Source organism: Fistularia commersonii, chromosome 1 (assembly GCF_037954325.1).
Source record: "Fistularia commersonii isolate RoL2024-O1a breed Wild chromosome 1, RoL_Fcom_v1.0, whole genome shotgun sequence".
In the NCBI taxonomy this organism is placed as follows: domain Eukaryota; kingdom Metazoa; phylum Chordata; class Actinopteri; order Syngnathiformes; family Fistulariidae; genus Fistularia; species Fistularia commersonii.
Genome location: NC_141284.1, coordinates 12885903 through 12904937, shown reverse-complemented (window position 1 = coordinate 12904937; position 19035 = coordinate 12885903). Strand labels below are relative to the sequence as shown.

The 19035-nt window shown below is 41.4% G+C and overlaps 1 pseudogene; it reads left to right on the top strand.

Moving 5' to 3' along the window:
* The first annotated feature begins 967 nt into the window (after positions 1-967).
* Positions 968-2543, top strand: LOC147237413 (cytochrome P450 1B1 pseudogene; annotated as a pseudogene).
* Positions 2544-19035: the final 16492 nt, after the last annotated feature.

Below are 19035 nucleotides of genomic sequence, written 5' to 3'. Positions count from 1 at the left end.
ATTTTTCATATTTATTTTAAAGTTTTTACCCTTCATGCCACATATAGTATGTACAGCCTTTTATTTTTCAATTGCATCACTGTCATATCTCCCTGTTTTTTCATTGCAAATAAAGTTGCAGTTAAAAGTTGTAGGTAAAATTCTAGTTTTGGCCTCTTCAGTTGCTCTGTTGCTCTGCTCTGTCATCCAGAAACAACGCTTCAAACAGGAAGATCGGATAGGAAAAGGACTAAGGTCTGCAGGCTGTTGTCAAAACGGGAGGGGAGAAACTATACTGCTCAAAAAAATAAAGGGAACACTTGGACAACACAATGTAACTCCAACTCAATCACACTTCTGTGAAATCATAGTGTCCACTCAGGAAGCAACACAGATTCATTTTGACTTGTTTTAAGGACATTACATCAAAGTTGGATCAGCCTGGGGTTTGTTTTTACACTTTAATTTTGAGTGTGATTCCTAATCAGACCTCCATGGGTTGATACAATTGATTTCCATTGATCATTTTTGTGTGATTTTGTTGTCAGCACATTCAACTGTGTAAAGAGCAAAGTATTTCATAAGAATATTTCATTCATTTAGATCTAGGATGTGTTTTTTAAGTGTTCCCTTTATTTTTTTGAGCAGTGTATATTAAAAAAAAACTGCTCCTGATCCCTCTCACCTTAAGCAAAGTGTTAAGGCTTGAATCTGCATTCTTCTGAGGTGATCATCTGAAGACACGTTGGGTCAGAGCTAACAACTCAACCTGAACGACCCCTTCTAATTTCTCTGGTGGAGGGTTGAGGCGGTAATGGCAAGCTGGATTCTGTTTTTGCCATGGTCATTTTGTTTTTTACAATTACACCTTACAGCCACGGCATCTATAATATACGCTAGAAGAAGAACTCCAATATGACTGCCCATTTCTACTGAAATGTTATTTTTGCTTGACGCACTGGAGAATAGGCAAACTGCAGGATACATAATGACTCAAGCGGATCCTGATTTTGCCATGAAGGGCAGCAGCATCTTCAGAGAATGCCTCCTTTACTTTTCTTGTCTGCCTTGAAGTCTGTCTACAGATCAGGAACCTGAAGCTAGACAGGAGGTTGCCAGGACCCTTTGCCTGGTCGGTAGTGGGAAATGCCATGCATCACATTTGCCAAACTTGCCAAAAAGTACAGCAATGTATACCAGATACAATTAGGTTGCAGTGACATTGTGGTTCTGAACGGAGACAAGGCAACACGTCAAGCTCTGACAGAGCATAGCACAGAATTTGCAGGCAGACCAAGCTTTGCAGTCTTTTCAGGCTGTCTCTGGGGGGAAAAGTATGACTTTCACCAATTACGGCAAACAGTGGAAGATGCACAGGAAAATTGCTCAATCAACGATCAGAGCATTCTCATCTGCCAACAGTCAGACCAAAAAAGCTTTTGAGCTGCAAATTGTGGCTGAAGCCACAGACCTAGTTGAGATTTTCCTTAAACTTAGCAATCAGGGCCAGTATTTCAACCCTGCTCATGAGCTGACAGTAGCTGCAGCTAATGTGATTTGTGCTTTGTGCTTTGGAAAACCCTACAGTCATGATGATGTTGAGCTTAGAGCCATTTTACAACGAGTGGATGATTTCGGACAGACGGTTGGTGCAGGCAGCTTAGTGGATGTGATGCCATGGCTACAGTGTTTCCCAAGCCCAGTCCACAGTGTGTTTAAGAACTTCAAAAACCTTAACAAAGCCTTTTTTGGGTTTGTTCAAGTCAAAGTGGAAGAACATAGAAGACCTTTGATCTTACAGTGACAAGGGATATGAGCGATGCCACTATCAGTATGACTCACAAAGGTGAGGCTGATAACGGGCTCACCAAAGGGAGCACAGAGGGGACAGTTTCAGACCTGATTGGTGCTGGATACTGTTTCCACTGCTCTTCACTGGATGATTCTTCTCCTGGCTAAATACCCAGATATCCAAACCACACTCTAGAAGCTCATAGACACAGTGGTTGGAAGAAACAGACTGCCTTCCATTGAGGACAGGAAGCACTTGGCCTATGTGGACGCCTTCATCTATGATACAATGCGGTTCAGCAGTTTTGTCCCAGTCACTATTCCACACTCCACAGCCTCTGATGTTATTATCGAGGGACTTCACATCGTGAAAGGCACAGTGGTCTTCATTAATCAGTGGTCTGTCAACCACGACCCCCAGAAGGGGAGGGATCCTCACATCTTTAACCCATCAAGATTCCTCAATACAAACAGGTCTCTGGACAAGGACGTTACCAATAGCGTTATGATCTTTTCAGCAGGGAAGAGAAGATGTATTGGTGACCAGATTGCCAAAGTAGAGATCTTTTGGTTTTTTGCCATTTTACTACAGCAGTGTAGCTTTGAGAAGTGCCCCAGTGAAGAGGTGTCTTTTAACTGCTCCTATGATTTAACACTGAAGCCCTTAGATTATAAGATCACTGCCAAACGCAGAGGGAAAGTATTTACTCGTCAGTAAAACCTGCCTTCTAACACCAGTGAAATATGAGATATGTGCTGTAAAAAATATATAACTGGTAATTGAGAGAGGCAATGGCTCATCAGCTTTTTACTTGAATTATGCTGCTATGTAATCAATGAAAAAAAACGAAAAGAACACTGTTATTTGAAAAAATATGTCCCCTTTACACGACAATAAAAGGCACATTGTGTCTGAACTGTTTGAGGAGCTAATTCTGGAAATGTCTGTTAGATTTATTCAGAGACTGTGTTGAGGAACTGGAAAGGTATTGCATGTCTACAAAGTGAAACCAACACATTTAGGAGCTTTAAACCTTCATTTTGTCTGACAGAATGCTTCACTTCTTTCGAAAAGAAGTATGATGTGTCGAGGCTTATCGAAAAGGCCAGAATGTATTTTCATTTAATGACCTTGTATTTGCTTTCCTGACAAGAAAATAAATCATGACATTTCTTTCACCACATTGTGAATAATGAAGATAGCCAAAGTACAGAAAATATCCACAACGCATCTATACCATTATATGCACAACGAATGATATATTGCCCATCTAGCGACTTACATAATTGTAAATGTTACACTAATGTGTAAAACAGGGACTTGTCATGCCCATTCAGCAGAGAGTGATTAGAGGAATTCACATGGTGAAGCATAACAAAAATTCATGTCATAGGCCTGGGATGTTTGCAAAGTTTTCAGCGATAATCTTACGATTTGGATTTCAGAGTCGCTATTTTAGACCCCCATTTTTATTTAATTGTGACCAAATATTCATGCTCAAACCTGACTGGCAATGGGGAATCTGTTTATTTCTTGCCAATAGTTCAATAGTCTCTGTATGTCTGTCAGAGTTTCACATATTTAACATGATATAAAAAGGTAAATGCACTTTTTCATTGTAATAGAGTCAAGATTCAAGATTCAAAGCATTTATTGTCACATACACAGGGTAGAAACTTGTTTCCTGTGCAGTGCAATTCCTACTTTGCTGTCGGCAGTGCATTTGGATATGTGTCGTTAGGAAGAGTGTAAATATTATTATAAATGTGATTATAGATATTAATATGAACAGAAATAAACTAGTAACATTACCAAAGCCATATTCTTAAATATCTAAGATTGTACTAAATATTTTCACTGTTATTTTTTGATGAATATTTAGTGGGATGGACATGAATTGTTGTTATACCTGTTCATGACAAATAAATATCACTTATGGGGTTTTTTGGTTGTCTTTTGTCTTGGAGATGGGATGATAAATGTTTCCATCCAAAACAGCCATTTATCCTTGTATGAGCCAGACCATTTCACATTTAAGTTTAACAGATATACAGCTTGCATATTGTCTACCACATCTATGTATGCCTAAATCATAACTGCACATTCCATTCTCGTGTCAACTCATCCACTGTTCTCTCTTACATATTGTTGTATTCAAAATAACAGCACTTTTTTTTTAAATGTAAGTAAAGCTCAAAATCCTTATCATATTTTTCATTTCATTCATTAGCACTACTGCACATTATATTTTACATCAAAATAAGAAGAAAAAAATATCAATCTCTTTACAGAAAATGAAGGAAAAAATTACATTGGGCTGTTCAAAAAAATAGCAGTGTCTGCATTTTTCATTACAAACTCAAATATTTACTCAATAAACTGAAAAAAAACATTAAGATGTTGCATTTTAATGAATCACTAAACTAATGTTTTGTTGTATAACCAATGTTTTTAAGGACTGCTTCACATCTGTGCTGCATGGAATCGACCAACTACTGGCACCTGTAAACAGGTATTCCTGCCCAGGATAATTTGACAACCTTCCACAATTCCTCTACATTTCTTGGTTCTGCCTCGGAAACAGCATTTTTGATGTCATCCCGCAAGTTTTCTATTGGATTAAGGTCCGGGGATTGGGCTGGCCATTCCATAACCTTCATATTGCTGGTCTGGAACCAAGATGCTGCTTGCTTACTGGTGCATTTGGGGTCGTTGTCTCATTGAAACACCCATTTCAAGGGCATTTCGTCTTCAGCATAAGGCAGCATGACCTCTTCAAGTATTTTTATATAAGCAAATTCATTCATGATCCCTGGTATGCAATAAATAGGCCTGACACCATGGTAAGAGGAACAGCACCATATCATGATGCTTGCACCACCATGTCTTCAGAGATGGTCTTCAGAGTGTACTGTGGCTTGAATTCAGTGTTCGGGAGTCATCTGACAAACTGTCTGCGGCCCCTGGACCCCAAAAAAACAATATTACTTTTATCAGTCCTCAAAACGTTTCTCCATTTCTCTTCAATATGTCCTTGTTATATGTCAGTGTTTTTAACAGTGGGATTTTGTGAGGGCTTCCTGACTATAGATTAGCCTCACACAAGCGTCTTCTAATTGTCATAGTTCTCCCAGGTAACTTCATACTGTGTCTGATCTCCCTGGAGCTGATCATCCGCTTAGTCTTCGCAAATCTGGCTTTGTGCGATCCTTTCCATTGGTAGTCTAGTTTGGTTTTCCATTCTACAGCGTTGGAGATCATTTTAGCTGAGCAGCCTATCGTTTTCTGCACTTCATTATATGTTTTCCCCTCTCCAATTAACGATTTAATTAAAGCACACTGTTTTTCTGAACAAAGTCTGGCACAACCCACTTTCTCTGGATTTCAGAGAGAATTGCATGTAGAACATGTGCTGCTTCATCCTTAAATAAGGGCCACCTGAATGACACCCGTTTCTTCACATTATGATTGGCCTCACTGATTGAACTCCACATTGCTATGATTTTGAACACGCCCCTTTCATTTAATTATTCAGTTACACAGACTCAGGAGCATTCATATCATGAATGTTGGGTCTGTTGATTACTTTGACTCTACTACACCTACTGGTAAATTATTTGCCATGTAATAATATGATTTATACTGAAAAAAGTGATTGCACTGGTTAGTGTTGGCAAGAGTAGACAAAGCATTGTTATTCAAACCGTTGAATTAAATCAGGTCAAAGACTTAATAATAGCTCCTGATGTCTTGTGTCAGTTTTGCTGTGAAAGATTCATATCTTTAAATCAGGACCTCGTACTCCTGACCCCAAACCGAGCAAGGAGAGAGTCAGAACATCAGCCACAAGCTTCACTCGTGAATATTTCAAAAGGGATCACTCTGCACTCTTGACACAGATCTACAGAAGATATTCTTGCTTCAGCCCTTTACGCCACACTCACTCACTTGGAGGATTAAGGGAGCTATGCCAGGCTGCTTTTTCTGCTTTTAATACCAATATACCAAGCAAACTGGTCACCAAACTCCCTAATATTGATTTTTCACGGCACATTTGCACCTTGATTTATAACTTCCTGACAGAACACTCCCACAGGGTGAGAGTAGGACCACATCTCTCCTCAGCCCTCAGCATCAGCATCGGCTCCCCACAGGGCTGCGTGCTGAGCACCCTCCTCTTTACACTCTATACCCATGGCTGCCCCCCAACGACACCCTAACAGCGCCATCATCAAGTTTGCAAATGACACCACCGCAACAAGACTCATCTCAGGAGAAGTATAGATGGCTTACAGCGAATAGGTGGAACAACTGTTGGCATGCTACTCCAGAAATAACCTCACCCTCAACATGGCCAAGACGAAGGAGCTGATAGTCAATTTCAGAAGGAGAAGAAACTGGGTACTCGTGTTAAGGAGGAACTACTTTGGACATTGAGCATCACGGCAATTAGTATTAAATGCAATAAAATTGTTTTTATATGGTTGTTTGATGTATGTGAATTCTTTTCTATAGCCTGATTTCATTAAGTAACCACTGTTTGGACCTGTTTCATACTTGAAAGTATGATTATTTACTTTTAGTCCATTATCCTCCTTTACTGTGTATCCATAAGAGTTAATCTTAACAAAATTATATATAAGAGTCCTTGGCTGATCTTGAAAAAATTGGAATCCAAAAGAGCGATTGAAAATCATTGATTTTTTTTTGAAGATCAAGTACTCTTTCCAGATACAGGATAGCATGTATTGGAAAATGTGTTGTAGTATAGCTATACATTCTTATCACAATTGCAGAGTGAACTTTAAGCATATTTGTTACCAACTAAACACTGGAATTGCTATTCTATTGTTGTTACAAAACAGTCCAGTAATTTTGCAAGATTAGCTTTGCAGCAGAAACAAGATGCTGAGAAGCTTTGAAATATTAGACTTAAAGTCTTACTACAAATGCACAGACAGTATAACCACGAGTTTATCGAATGAAATGAACTTCAAGTGTACTTCTTTCTTTAGAAAATTCTCATCTGGTTGTATTTTAATGAAATAATCCCACTTGTGACTTCCATTGAATTGTGATGGCTGCTGAAAGTAAAGTCTATGTAAAGTAGTGAATGTAAAGTGAAAAAAAGTACATGCACTTGAGTAAAGTATTTTCACCATTTACATTGTTGTGTCTTTGAGGAGCATTCCCCTTACCTTGTTTTTCCCTGTTAAATTTATTCACCAATACATTTCGAAGTTAATTATTATACCAAAATGATTCCACCACATTTACCTGTATTCTAAATTAAATAAAACATATGATAACTCATTTTGGTATCAAAGATATACATTTTAGATTGTGATTGTTTTTTTAATTTATTTCTAAATTTAATATGTGCCACCCTTAAGGGATCTGTTATGCAGGACCAGATGTGACTATAAATCCAGCCAGAGTAACTATTTTATTGTCTTGGCCAAATATTAGTTTGCTTTTGCATTCTTTGTGTCACCAGTGAGATATTGCTCTTCTGAACATTTGGTAAAGTTTAAATTATGCAACTAAAATAGTGCACTTTCAAATGTTTCCTTGATTTTGAGCTTTTACTTTGAGAATTGCAGGTATTACACTTTGCAAGTGATTCCTAACCAGAGTAACTATTAAAATATCCTACAGTCATTTATATCACAATAATTGCTACTTTCATGATAACTATTGCAAGTTCACCATTGTGGGATCAATGAATCAGACCAGTTGATAGAGCATCCTTCCAATCTGGTTGGAAGTTCAATTCCGGCCCCTTCATACTGATGTGATCTTGGATGTGATACTGAACCCGAAGTTGTACCCAGTGGTACAGTAAGTGTCTTGCATGGCAGCTCTGCTGCCATTCATTTGAGTGTGTGTGTGAATGGGCAAATGCAATCAAGTGTAAAGCGCTTTGATTCCGCAAGGTATGAAAGAGACCATTTATCTATCTCTCATTTTCGCGCCCAAAGCCCATCCAGACATTTCTAGCTATTCCAAAATTTAATTCAAAAAAGGGAGCTCAAATCAGTGTGGACCAGCATAGTTGGAAGAGGGGCATCCGCTCTGGAAGGCTTTTCTCCACTAGGATTGATAAAGCCGCAGCTAAAAACATCCTGTACCTTGTCCAAGCTTTCATTCCCAAATTTGCTGTACTTGCTTTGACACCGAGAGGACCAGTGGAGTTGGACCAGGCTGCCTCACCTCCATTGTTTCCATCCATAGTTTCTGAAACATCCAAGAAGCCCTGTCCAGCTGAAAGACTCTCTTTAAGCCAACCCTCTCACGTTTTCATGGTGAATCCCTGTAACCATCTCAGTTTCAGTTCTAAAAGAATAACAAAATGTAAACAAGACATTTTTTCATCTTCTGCACGTAGACAGAGCTGCAGCATGACCTCCCACAAGGTTCACTTCTGCCAACACAAAAGACAGCTCAGCACTTTGTGAAAACTGAGAAAACTGAGGCTTTTCATGCAAACTGTAGACACTGTATATTGCATGACACATAAGAGTAGAGTTACACCAAAGCAATTATTGGCAACCCCACACACACTCACACACACACACACACAGCGGAACATTGTGACCGAGCACTGGCTGGTGACAGTCTTTCCTATATCACTGGCCTCAACACCAACACACTGATCACAGTTTCACTCTTTATCCAAAATGTTGCAGACAAATAAAATGACTGTAAGTGTCCGTGTTTTCAGTGTGACACGAAGAATCAAATATCGAAGCAGACAATGAATAATTATGTTGTAAAAAAAAAGAGGATGTAAGAGGGCCTATATATATTTTCTTTAAGGTTCATATACAGAGAACCAGGGAGAAAAGACGCCATAACTATAGCAACATAACTATGAATCAAGTCCCCAGATCATTGAAACAAGATGGGTTCTGCAACAAGTTAGAATACCCCATCTCCAGTCCCTTACCAGAGTGAGTTATTAGTAGCTGTTGATATTGTTATATTACAGGATTTGTTCTAAACAATATTTCTCTCCATTCTATTCTCTCTGTCTCTGAAAGGGAATCACTTAGTTCTTCTGCCACTTTAACAGGCCTTGGATTGTTTTTCCTCAGCGATGCCCAGGATCAAACGGATCAACATCTTTTTAAGAAGTGTAAAGAATGTAATTTTGCCCCAATAAAATAGTCATAAAAGTTGAATTGATATGCTGTAATATGTTCCATTGCCTATGGTCCATTTTTCCATTATTTTTCCCAAAGGCTGTCTTTCCTTTAGCTTGTTACATTATGTCATGAATGAGGAGGTTAATTACAATATTGTTCCAGTTTACATTAAATTCTTACCACCTGAACGTTTAGAAGTCTTCCTATACTTGTGAAAGTCCTCTAGAGTTGTCCTGGGATCCATCATACAGCCATGACAACCACATGAGAAGTGACCCTTCTTACCAAGCAGTTACCCAATACATTAATGAAACCATGGATGTTTGGACTTTTTGTGCCTAAAATGTGCTTTGGAGAGGTGAAAAAGAGAAGGTGCCTGATATAAAATCACAACAAAGTTCATTTGTCACATTTTGTTTCATAAAACAAAGAATTACTTTCAGGAAAAGTGGAAAGAAGTGAACTGCATGGTCAGTATGAGCGAACTGACGGCATGTGGTTTTGCTTCCACACAAGAGCTCACCTTATGAACTGACACTCATTTTAACCATGTTAAAGATGTCACTTCTGTTTGACATGGAAACAGTGCAACGCTGTCTCCGGAGATTTTTGTTGAATGGTGATTTGATGGCCAACCCGCAAAGAAAGTGGGTGTGGAGGCTGTCTGCCTTCTTCCTGCAGACTGTCTGAGAGCCGCTAACGCCAAGGCTGAGGTAACATCAGGCTCGACTGCACGAACTCTTCACTTGCACCAGTGTGACATGGGGACCGACAGTCAACAGATACATTTTTGACCCTCCACATGCTCAAGGGTGTATTCGAAAAAGACACATGAGCAACACTCGATTCTTTGTGAGCCCGAAATTAAGCAAATTACGTTAATCCATCCATCTTCCCTCGCTTATCCGGAGTTGCGGGGGCAGCAGCCAGAGCAGTGAGGCTCAGACCTCCCTCTCCCTCGCCACATGGTCCAGCTCCTCTGGGGGGACCCCAAGGCGTTCCCAGGCCAGCCTCGAGACAGAGTCTCTCAAACATTTCCCGAATCTTCTCCATGACCTCCTCCCAGATGGACGTGCCTAGAATCCTTACCCTGGGAGGCATCCAGGAGGCCTCCCAGTGCTCCATCAACACTGTGTACCGTGAGAGCGGGGCGCTGCTGACCTCATGTCGAGACATTGTAGATCGGTGGCAGGAATACTTCCGAGACCTCCTCAACCCTGTCGAAACGCCTTCCTATGAGGAAGCAGAGCTGGGGGACTCTGGAGGGGGCACACCTATTTCTGGGGCTGACGTTGCAGAAGCGGTCAAAAAGCTCTTCAGTAGCAGGGCCCCAAGGGGGGATGAGGTACGCCCTGGGTTCCTCTAGGCTCTGGATGCTGTAGGGCTGTCCTGGCTGACAGGCCTCTGCCACATTGCGTGAATGTCGGGGACAGTGCCGCTGGACTGGCAGACCAGGGTGGTGATCCCCTTATTGGAGGGTGTGCTCCAGCTACAGGAGGATTACACTCCTCAGCCTCCCTGGTAAGGTATATTCAGCTGTACTGGAGAAGAGGGTCCTCTTGGTCATTGAACCTTGAATCCAGGAGGAGCAGTGTGATTTTCATCCTTGTTGTGGAAGAGTGGACCAGCACTAAACCCTCTGCAGGGTCCTTGAGGGGGCATGGGAGTTTGCCCAACCTGGGTTAATGTTTTGTGGATCTGGAGAAGGCATTCAACCAAGTCCTGCTGGCAATCTTGTGAGGGGTGCTCCAGTAATATGGGGTAATGAAACCCGTTATACGGGGCCGTATGGTCACTGTACGATTGGTGTCGGTGCTTGGTCCGTGTTGACGGTTATAAGTTAGACCCATTTCCAGTGAAAGTTGGATTCCGCCAGGGCTGCCCTTTGCCTCCAATTCTCTTCAAATTATCCTAATGTTTCAATTAACTCATGATCTCAGTTGTCTCATGAAAATCGCTGGAGGGTCAGGAACATACCTGCCACCCTCAATCTTGTGCCAGATAAATGGTGAGCATGCAGACAGTGCTGAACCACTAGCGCCATCCTTGTACAATTCAAACAAGGACCGCCTCTGGAGGCGTATAGGAGCCTCCAAGAAGAAGATCAAAGATTTGTTATGAAAAAGGAAGGGCATAAATCAGATTATCGCTCTGTATATTTCCTAAGCAACAGGATAACATTGGAAAAGCCACACAGACCGATGTCTCACTCGTGATTGTGAGAAAGGGATAATCAGTTGAAGATGAGCAGAAAACTGTAACTGGACGTGCTGGATTGTTGTGTATTTTCACACAGCCACATAGAAGAATTACCAACAAAATATACATTTGAAAGACAACAGAATAAATCTTACTGAGTAAAATTAAAAGTCCAGAATCAATTTGGACAACGAAGATGAAGTGGCACGTAGACTGCAAATAACACAATATATACAATTTCACTGTAAAACGTTTGAATTTCAAAATTGCAATACACTTTTTTTTTATTCTAACAGTAAAAAAGCAAAGAATTCTGGATGTAATAAATTTATAATTTACACACCATGATAGGGTGAAAGGCAGGGTTTAAGCTGAGCCGGTCACCTGTCAATCAGGGACCCACATATCAAGACATCCAACCATTCACTCTCTGCTGCCAGTGGAATTATGAAAAACATGCTGTAAGGCAAGAGGATAAGAGGTACTGACCTGACAAAATAATTGGATTTCCATTGTCATGTTCATGCGCTACTTACATTTTCTTCAGAAATAAAGTAATTAAAAGTTTGAATGTTTATTTTTTAAGGACTTTCAAAAGCAAACTGCTGTATTGAACCCTATCAGGTTTCCTGTCAATAAATAGTTGATTCCAGCCAAAAACAAATGATTAAATGAAATTTTTGTTAGTTCAATAGTCTGCCTGTGGTCTAAAACAGTGGCCTTGGCTCTGTTCAGCTGCTGTAATGACTTGGTTCCACAATAATTATTTTAAAATCATTGGTATGATTGTCGGAGCAATATATTATAATTCAAATCATTGAAGGCATTTAAGATGTGGTCTTTTTGATCCAGAGCATAAGAGAAATAAACAGACAGGAAACTGGAATGTCTTGATGTATATGTCATTGATGATGGAGAACCATGGAGAATGAAGATCAGGTATTCCCTTTTAATCTATTAAAAAAAAACACTTCATGTTGTTGTGAATAGTGAAACATCTGTAAGAGTCTTCCCAACTAAAGTGTCTCAGTGAAACAAGCTGCCCACAATTCATATGTGCTGCTGCTACCCAAGCTCTTGCTTTCATGCTATACTTCTGCATCTCGTCTTGGCAGTGCCTGAAAGCCAGAGCAAAACAATTTTGCAATAAGCTTTTTGAATTCAAACCAATTTGTTTTCAATTGTTTTTACATTCCCCCTTTGTAGTGGGAATTGTCTGTTGGGAATCCTCTGCTTGCTGAAAGAATAACAGTTTGTTGGAGCTTACCACGCTGGGTGAATGTTACACTGTTTAGATATGGGATGGCTTGTCTAGGACATGAAGATTTGTTGACTATGTCACATTTCACTCTGCATCTCAGCGGGTGAGACAGATGAAAACCATACTTTACATCTTCTCTGGACTTATAAGTAACTTTTGACTGCATAAAAAGAAATAGTGCTTAATAGTGCTCAATTTCTATTTTGTAATGCACCTACTCTGAGAGGTTAACGTGATCTTAAAATTCTCTGTCTTTGCTGCCACAGTAATAATTATTTTTCAACTCTTGGAACATTTGACCCAAATTGCAAGTTAAAACAATTACAACACAACATTCTGTAGTGTTGTGTATTTCACTTTTATATTCCATGTAAATATATCGCTAATACAAGACATCCTGGCCCCTGAATGGTAGTCACCTCAGTAAACAGGTCCACCAGCGGGAGCCGTGGACCAATCAGGACACAGCAAGTGGTCCTGGAAGACCTCTTGAGCTGGAACGGAGGTGTGGATCATGAAGAATAACACAGTGGGGATCAAGGGTGCTTAGAGAAATGCTGGGGATAATACAAGGTTCCAAAGACACCATTTACTCAGCCTGCTAGTATTAGAGGACTTGGCTAGTAGTTTCCTTCTTCCAGCATTAGGAGACCAGCTCTGATCCAGAGAGAGGACAAAGGAGCCAAACAAGTGATTTACCATCCCCCGAGAGAAAAATTAATCTGAAATTACAAAAACAAACAAGAATATACAAACAAACTGACGTGTGTGTGTGGGTGGGTGCGTGTGTGCGTGTGTGCATGTGTGCATGTGTGAGACAGAGAGAGCGAGAGAGATAATGTTCATTATCCTACCTAGCCACATCTGACAACCAAATAAGAAATTTAACATCAGCTATGACAGAAAGTCATCAAATTTAAGATAAAAATAAAAAGCAGCCAGGTGTTAATCTTCAGCCTTCGACCACAAAATCTCAAATAGCTGTGAATGCAGAATACACCAGAATGGACACGCAGGGAAAGCTCTTCAGTGCCGGCTAAAGCTACACAGTGGCAACAATAACAAATACATACAGCATTTAATCACTGGTGGTTGATCTCATTGCATTATGTAAGACAGCACTGGTAGACATTCAGGTACATAATGGAAAGCATACAGTTCTCTCTAGTGCCTGCCATAGGTGGAATTGTTTGCGCTTGCTCATGACCTAAGCAGCATTCCTAGCCCAAACCTTCGTGTGAGTGGGAATCCATAACAACACTCACACTGAATCAAATACTTGGAACTTTTTTAAAAACTTCACTTACGGAAGTAGTCTGCCTGAGGAAAGTAGCTCCTGGTGGTTACATAATTCACTGTAGGCAGAGAGTTAGCACATCTGGAGCAAGCTACTTTTTTTCTGAGTTAGACTGTCCATGAAATCTTTCACAAGGGTCTGCAGCTCAGCTTTTACATGCTGCTACATATAAATACAAATACAAGAATTCATTTTCATCTAGCTTGATATAAATTTGCTTGTTGCCTTATTTTGAAGAAATAGAGGACAATTTGGGTATCTGGTCTTCTATTTTTCTGTCCATCACCATGGCAAACAAGAAGGGGCTCAGAGCTGATCCCTGGTGGAGTCCCACCTCCACCTTGAACTTCTCTGTTACCCCTACAGCACACCGCACCACTGTCTCACAGCTAGCATACATGTCCTGCGCAAGTCTAACATACTTCTCAGGCCCTTCGGCCTTCCTCATACATTATCACAGTTCCGCTTCTGGCACCCTGTCTATGCTTTTTTTCTAGATTATCCAAGACACAATGCAGTTTCCTCCAACCAACTCTGTACTCCTCAATCAACATTCTCAAAGCAAACACTGCATCTGTAGTGCTCTTTCTTGGCACAACCATGCTGCTGTTCACAAAGGCTCAATTCTCCCCTCAGTCTAGCTTCCACTGCTCTTTCCCATAATGTCATTGTATGGCTCATCAACTATGTTCCTTTATAGTTAGCACAACTGTGCCTGTCTCCCTTGTTCTTAAAAATCAGCACCAGCACACTTCTCCCCCATTCCTCAGGCATCCTCCTACTCTCTGAAATTCTATTAAATGATCTTGTCAAAAACTCCTCACCTCACCTAGACACTTCCGTACCTCTACAGGTACATCATCATGCCTTCCTCCCTTCACCTTCACTAATCTCTGCTACTTCGTGGTCCATAATCATACCAGTAAACAGTAACTGAAGTGATGTTGATGTTTGCACATACTGCATGCGTTATGACACTGGTGTAAGTGTTTACTAGACGTGATGTCTTGGGTGGGAGTTCAATAAGTTCCCGCAGCAATAAAGTGGCATATCGTGAAGCTCCATGTCATCATTCTGAGCAAATCGTATAGAAACAACACATAAATATTACACTGGAGACAAAGATCAAAGTAAAGACTGACTACACCAACGTCTGTCCCAGAGACAAATATGCGGAAGAAGTTTAAGCGAAAGAGTTTGATCAGCTAACTGATCTCTGTAGCAAGTGCACTAGTTACTTAGCAACGTTTTACGCAGAGAATGAACCGAGCTCTGTCAGACCGTGGTGGAACAAGTGGCTTCAGACGTATGAGAATTACACCACGGTCATGAACACAACCGAGGATGCAAGATTGAAAGCCCTTATGCTTCATTCGGCCAGAGAGAGATTGCATGGTATTTACAACATGATGGTTTGGAAAAGGAGACAAGTATGCACAGGTGAAGGCAAAACTCAACAACTATTTCCCGCCAAAAAAGACCGGCCAGTATGAAGTCTACGTATTCAGAAAAGCTACACAACCGCCTGGTGAGACTTTGGATGTTTAGACTACCAGACTACACATGCACGCCAAACACCGCGACTTTAGTGATGTGAACAATGAAATAAAGTCACAGATCATTCAAAGCTGCACATCATCTAGGGTGCGCAAGTACAGCTTGAGAGAGAGTAACAAGACATTAAAAGAAGTCCTTGAGTATAACAGGACTCTTGAACTGTCGGAGTTAGTCAAAAGGAATTAAAGAGGGTTCCAATCTCACTGCTGCAGTGAATCAAGTTCACAAACAAACCCAGAAGACAGTACCAGTATACAAGAAACATCCAAGTGGCAGAAACGAATATTTGAATGGCCACACTCAAACAAATATCCAGCAGGAGGCAAACAATGTAAAGCTTGTGGCAAGCAAAACCACTTTGCACGGCAGTGTAGGTCATAATCACAACAAAGCTGGGAATAGAGACACAGACACACAAGAAAAGCTACAGTGGAAGAGACCAGGTAGAAACTAGGTGGAAACCCAAAATGAACCAGCTCTGCGTGAACCAGCTCAATGTGAGTTATCTTCAAGTAGTGATAAATGTTATGCATACATTGTCAAAAGCAACAGAGACATTAAGAAGCCACTGACCAAAATCACACTGAATGGAGACCTGATCGACTCCGGTGCTTCAGTAAACATCATCAGCGAAAAGACTTATAACAACCTGAGTCTCCAGCCTTGCCTCCTGCACAAAGATCTCAGGTTACTCGCCTATGGATCCAAAGACAAACTGCCCTTCCTAGGGAAGTTCACAGGCAGTGTGGAGGCGTGAAACAAGAACAAGACAGATGGTCTATGTGGTCAAGGTTGATTGCTGCTCCTTACTTAGCAACCAGAGAGCTGATGAACTAGGGTTAATCAAAATCATACACTCTATCAGGTCCCTTTTAATGAACCTCACAACAGACAAGCTTGTAAACAGCTACCCTGAGCTGTTTGACAGCATTGGTAAGCTCAAGGACTTTCAAGTCATATTTCACATCAACCCTGACATACAGCCAACATTCATACTGCAGCAAAGAGTCCCGTTCCATGTGCATAAAAAAGTTGAAGCCGAGCCACAGAAACTTGAAGCTATGCCATCATCAAGAAAGTGACATGCCCAACACCGTGGGTATCACCCATCGTATCACCACCGAAAACCAAAGACCCCGACAAGGTACGCATATGTGTCGACATGCGGCAAGCAAACACAGCCATCCAAAGAGAGCGGCAACTGACTCCTACCATAGACAATGTCATTTATGAACTGAATGGAGCAACAGTGATTTCAAAGCTGGATCTGACGGCGGGGTACCATCAGCTGGAATTACATCCTGACACCCAACACATCACCACATTTACAATGCACTGAGGCCTGAGGAGGTACATGCGCATCAATTCGGCATCTCCTCAGCTGCAGAAGTGTTTCAAAACACCATTTGTCAGACGCTCCAGGGCATCGCCGGAGTAAAAAACCTCAGTGATGACATCATCATCTATGGGGCAATGCTGGCTGACCACGACTAGACTAGACCATGACTGCTGTATTCCAGAGACTGAAAGAATGCAGCCTCACACCAAACAGAAAAAAGTGTGAGTTCAACAAGACTTGACTGGAGCTCTTCAGGTTTGTGATCTCTGATAATGGGGTCTCAGTTGATCCAAGGAAGGTCAACAGCATATGCCAAGCCAACAAGCCCAAAGATGCAGTAGAGGAACGCATCGCAAACTACTTCTGACACTTCATTCCAGACTTTGCTGCAGTCACAGAGCCGCTGAGAAAGCTCACAAGGAAGGACACTCCCTGGCAGTGGGGTGTGGAACAGGATGCAGCGCTGAGCAAACTGAAACAAAGTCTCACCAGTGACACCACAATGGCATACTTCAACCCAAACATGGAAACAGAGCTCACCGTTGATGCCAGTCCGGTTGGACTAGGGGCAATACAGCTGAAAAAACACAAGGCAATTCCATCTATATATCTACGGCAAAGAATTCCCAATGGTGACAGATCATAAGCCACTGGAGCTCATCTGGAACAACCCGAGGTCCAAGCCACCAGCCCGCATCAAGCGATGGGGACTCCAACTGCAGCCATTCAACCTCAAGGTGGAGGACAGAAAAGGGTTTGAAACTCGGCGGACTACATGTCCCGTCACCCAATTCACAGTCACACACCAAAAACACTGGCGCACCAAAAGTAGCTGAAGAGCATGTAAACTTCATCATACAGAACAACACACCAAAAGCAATGACTCTGAATGAAATTAACCACGAGACTCTCAAAGATGAAACGCAGGTCAGAATTCTCATACGAAATAATGCGTGGCACACAGTCACAAAGGACAATGTACTAAGACAATATGAGCATGTGAAAAGTGAACTTACAGTGTCACATGAAAATGACATCATATTGAAGGGTTCCAGGATCGTCATTTCTTCCTCACTCAAGCACAGGATCCTCCAGCTCGCACACGAGGCAATCATCAGGGAATGATGAGGGAAAAGGTGTGGTTTCAGGACATTGATCAACAAGGTGAAGCGATGTAGAGAAACTGCCAAGCATCACACAGCGCAACAACATCATCACCTGCTGAGTTGCTGCTCAAATGCTGGATACACACAAAGAAGCCTTCAGTGAGCACGCACTCAGACCAGATGAGGATTTGCGCAGGAAAGACTGCAAGGCCAAAGCCAAGATAGGTGTACTCAGACACTTGCCGTCACGCTGCACCTTACCCTCTCCAACCTGGCGATATGGTGTTGTACTCTCAGCCCAGGCACAATAAACTCACCCCAGCCTACAATCCAAAGCCATACAGAGTGACTATGGTCAAGGGCTCTATGGTCACTGCTGAGCGGAGAGGACACTGCGAGAAGAAACTCCTCATTCTTCAAGAAGCTCAACCCTAGCCTGGGCAACACATCTGCAGCAGAAAAAGAGGATAAAGTCACAGCTGATACAACCCTGCTGTCGGCGAGGTACCCGGCCAGGCGCTGACAGCCTCCACAATACCTCAGTGACATTGACAGCCTGAGGAAAACAGGACACTAAAAAAAATGATAGGGATTGAAATGGATTGGAAAAAACAAAAACTGAAACTGAGTAATGGACTGAATTTGTTAGTTTGAAACACGATGAAAAAAAGTTATCTTTATAACATTGTTCAGTTTATGCTCTATACTTGAAATGACCTTGAGTATAACATTCAACTCTAAGTGCATACTTCATATTGTTTATTTTTGTATTTGAAAGTATTTACAAGGTTGGTCCTATGATCTATATTTGAAAGTATCTATAAGGTTGTTTCTATGCTCTATATTTGGGGGCTGCATAGAGCAGGAGGAAGAGCAATCCTCTTTGGAACTGAACTTAACTGCTCCCGTGGCGCTGGTGGACGGCAGTCTACCGCTCATGGTTCATCCATGATGGGTTAAATGTAGAGAACGAATTTCCCCATGGGGATTAATATAGGATAAATTATTATTAATGATAATAATACTGCTTGCGTCATGACGCTGGTGTAAGCATATACAATACATGATGTTCTAGGCGGGCGTTCAGTCATTTCCCACAGCAATAAAGCGGCATATCGTGACACTCTGCGTCATCATTCTGAGCATATCGTAAGTACAACATAAATATTACAGTCACTTCTTCTACTCGATGCCATCTTTACTCATCCCATCCTCCCATCTATCAATCTATTTCCCTCTCTATCTTTAATCATCCTAACCTGCTGCATGTCCTTCCAATCTCCATCTCCGTGTTTTGCCAATCTGGATAAATCAGTCTCTCTCTCCTTACTCTCCAACCTATCGTACAAGTCATCAA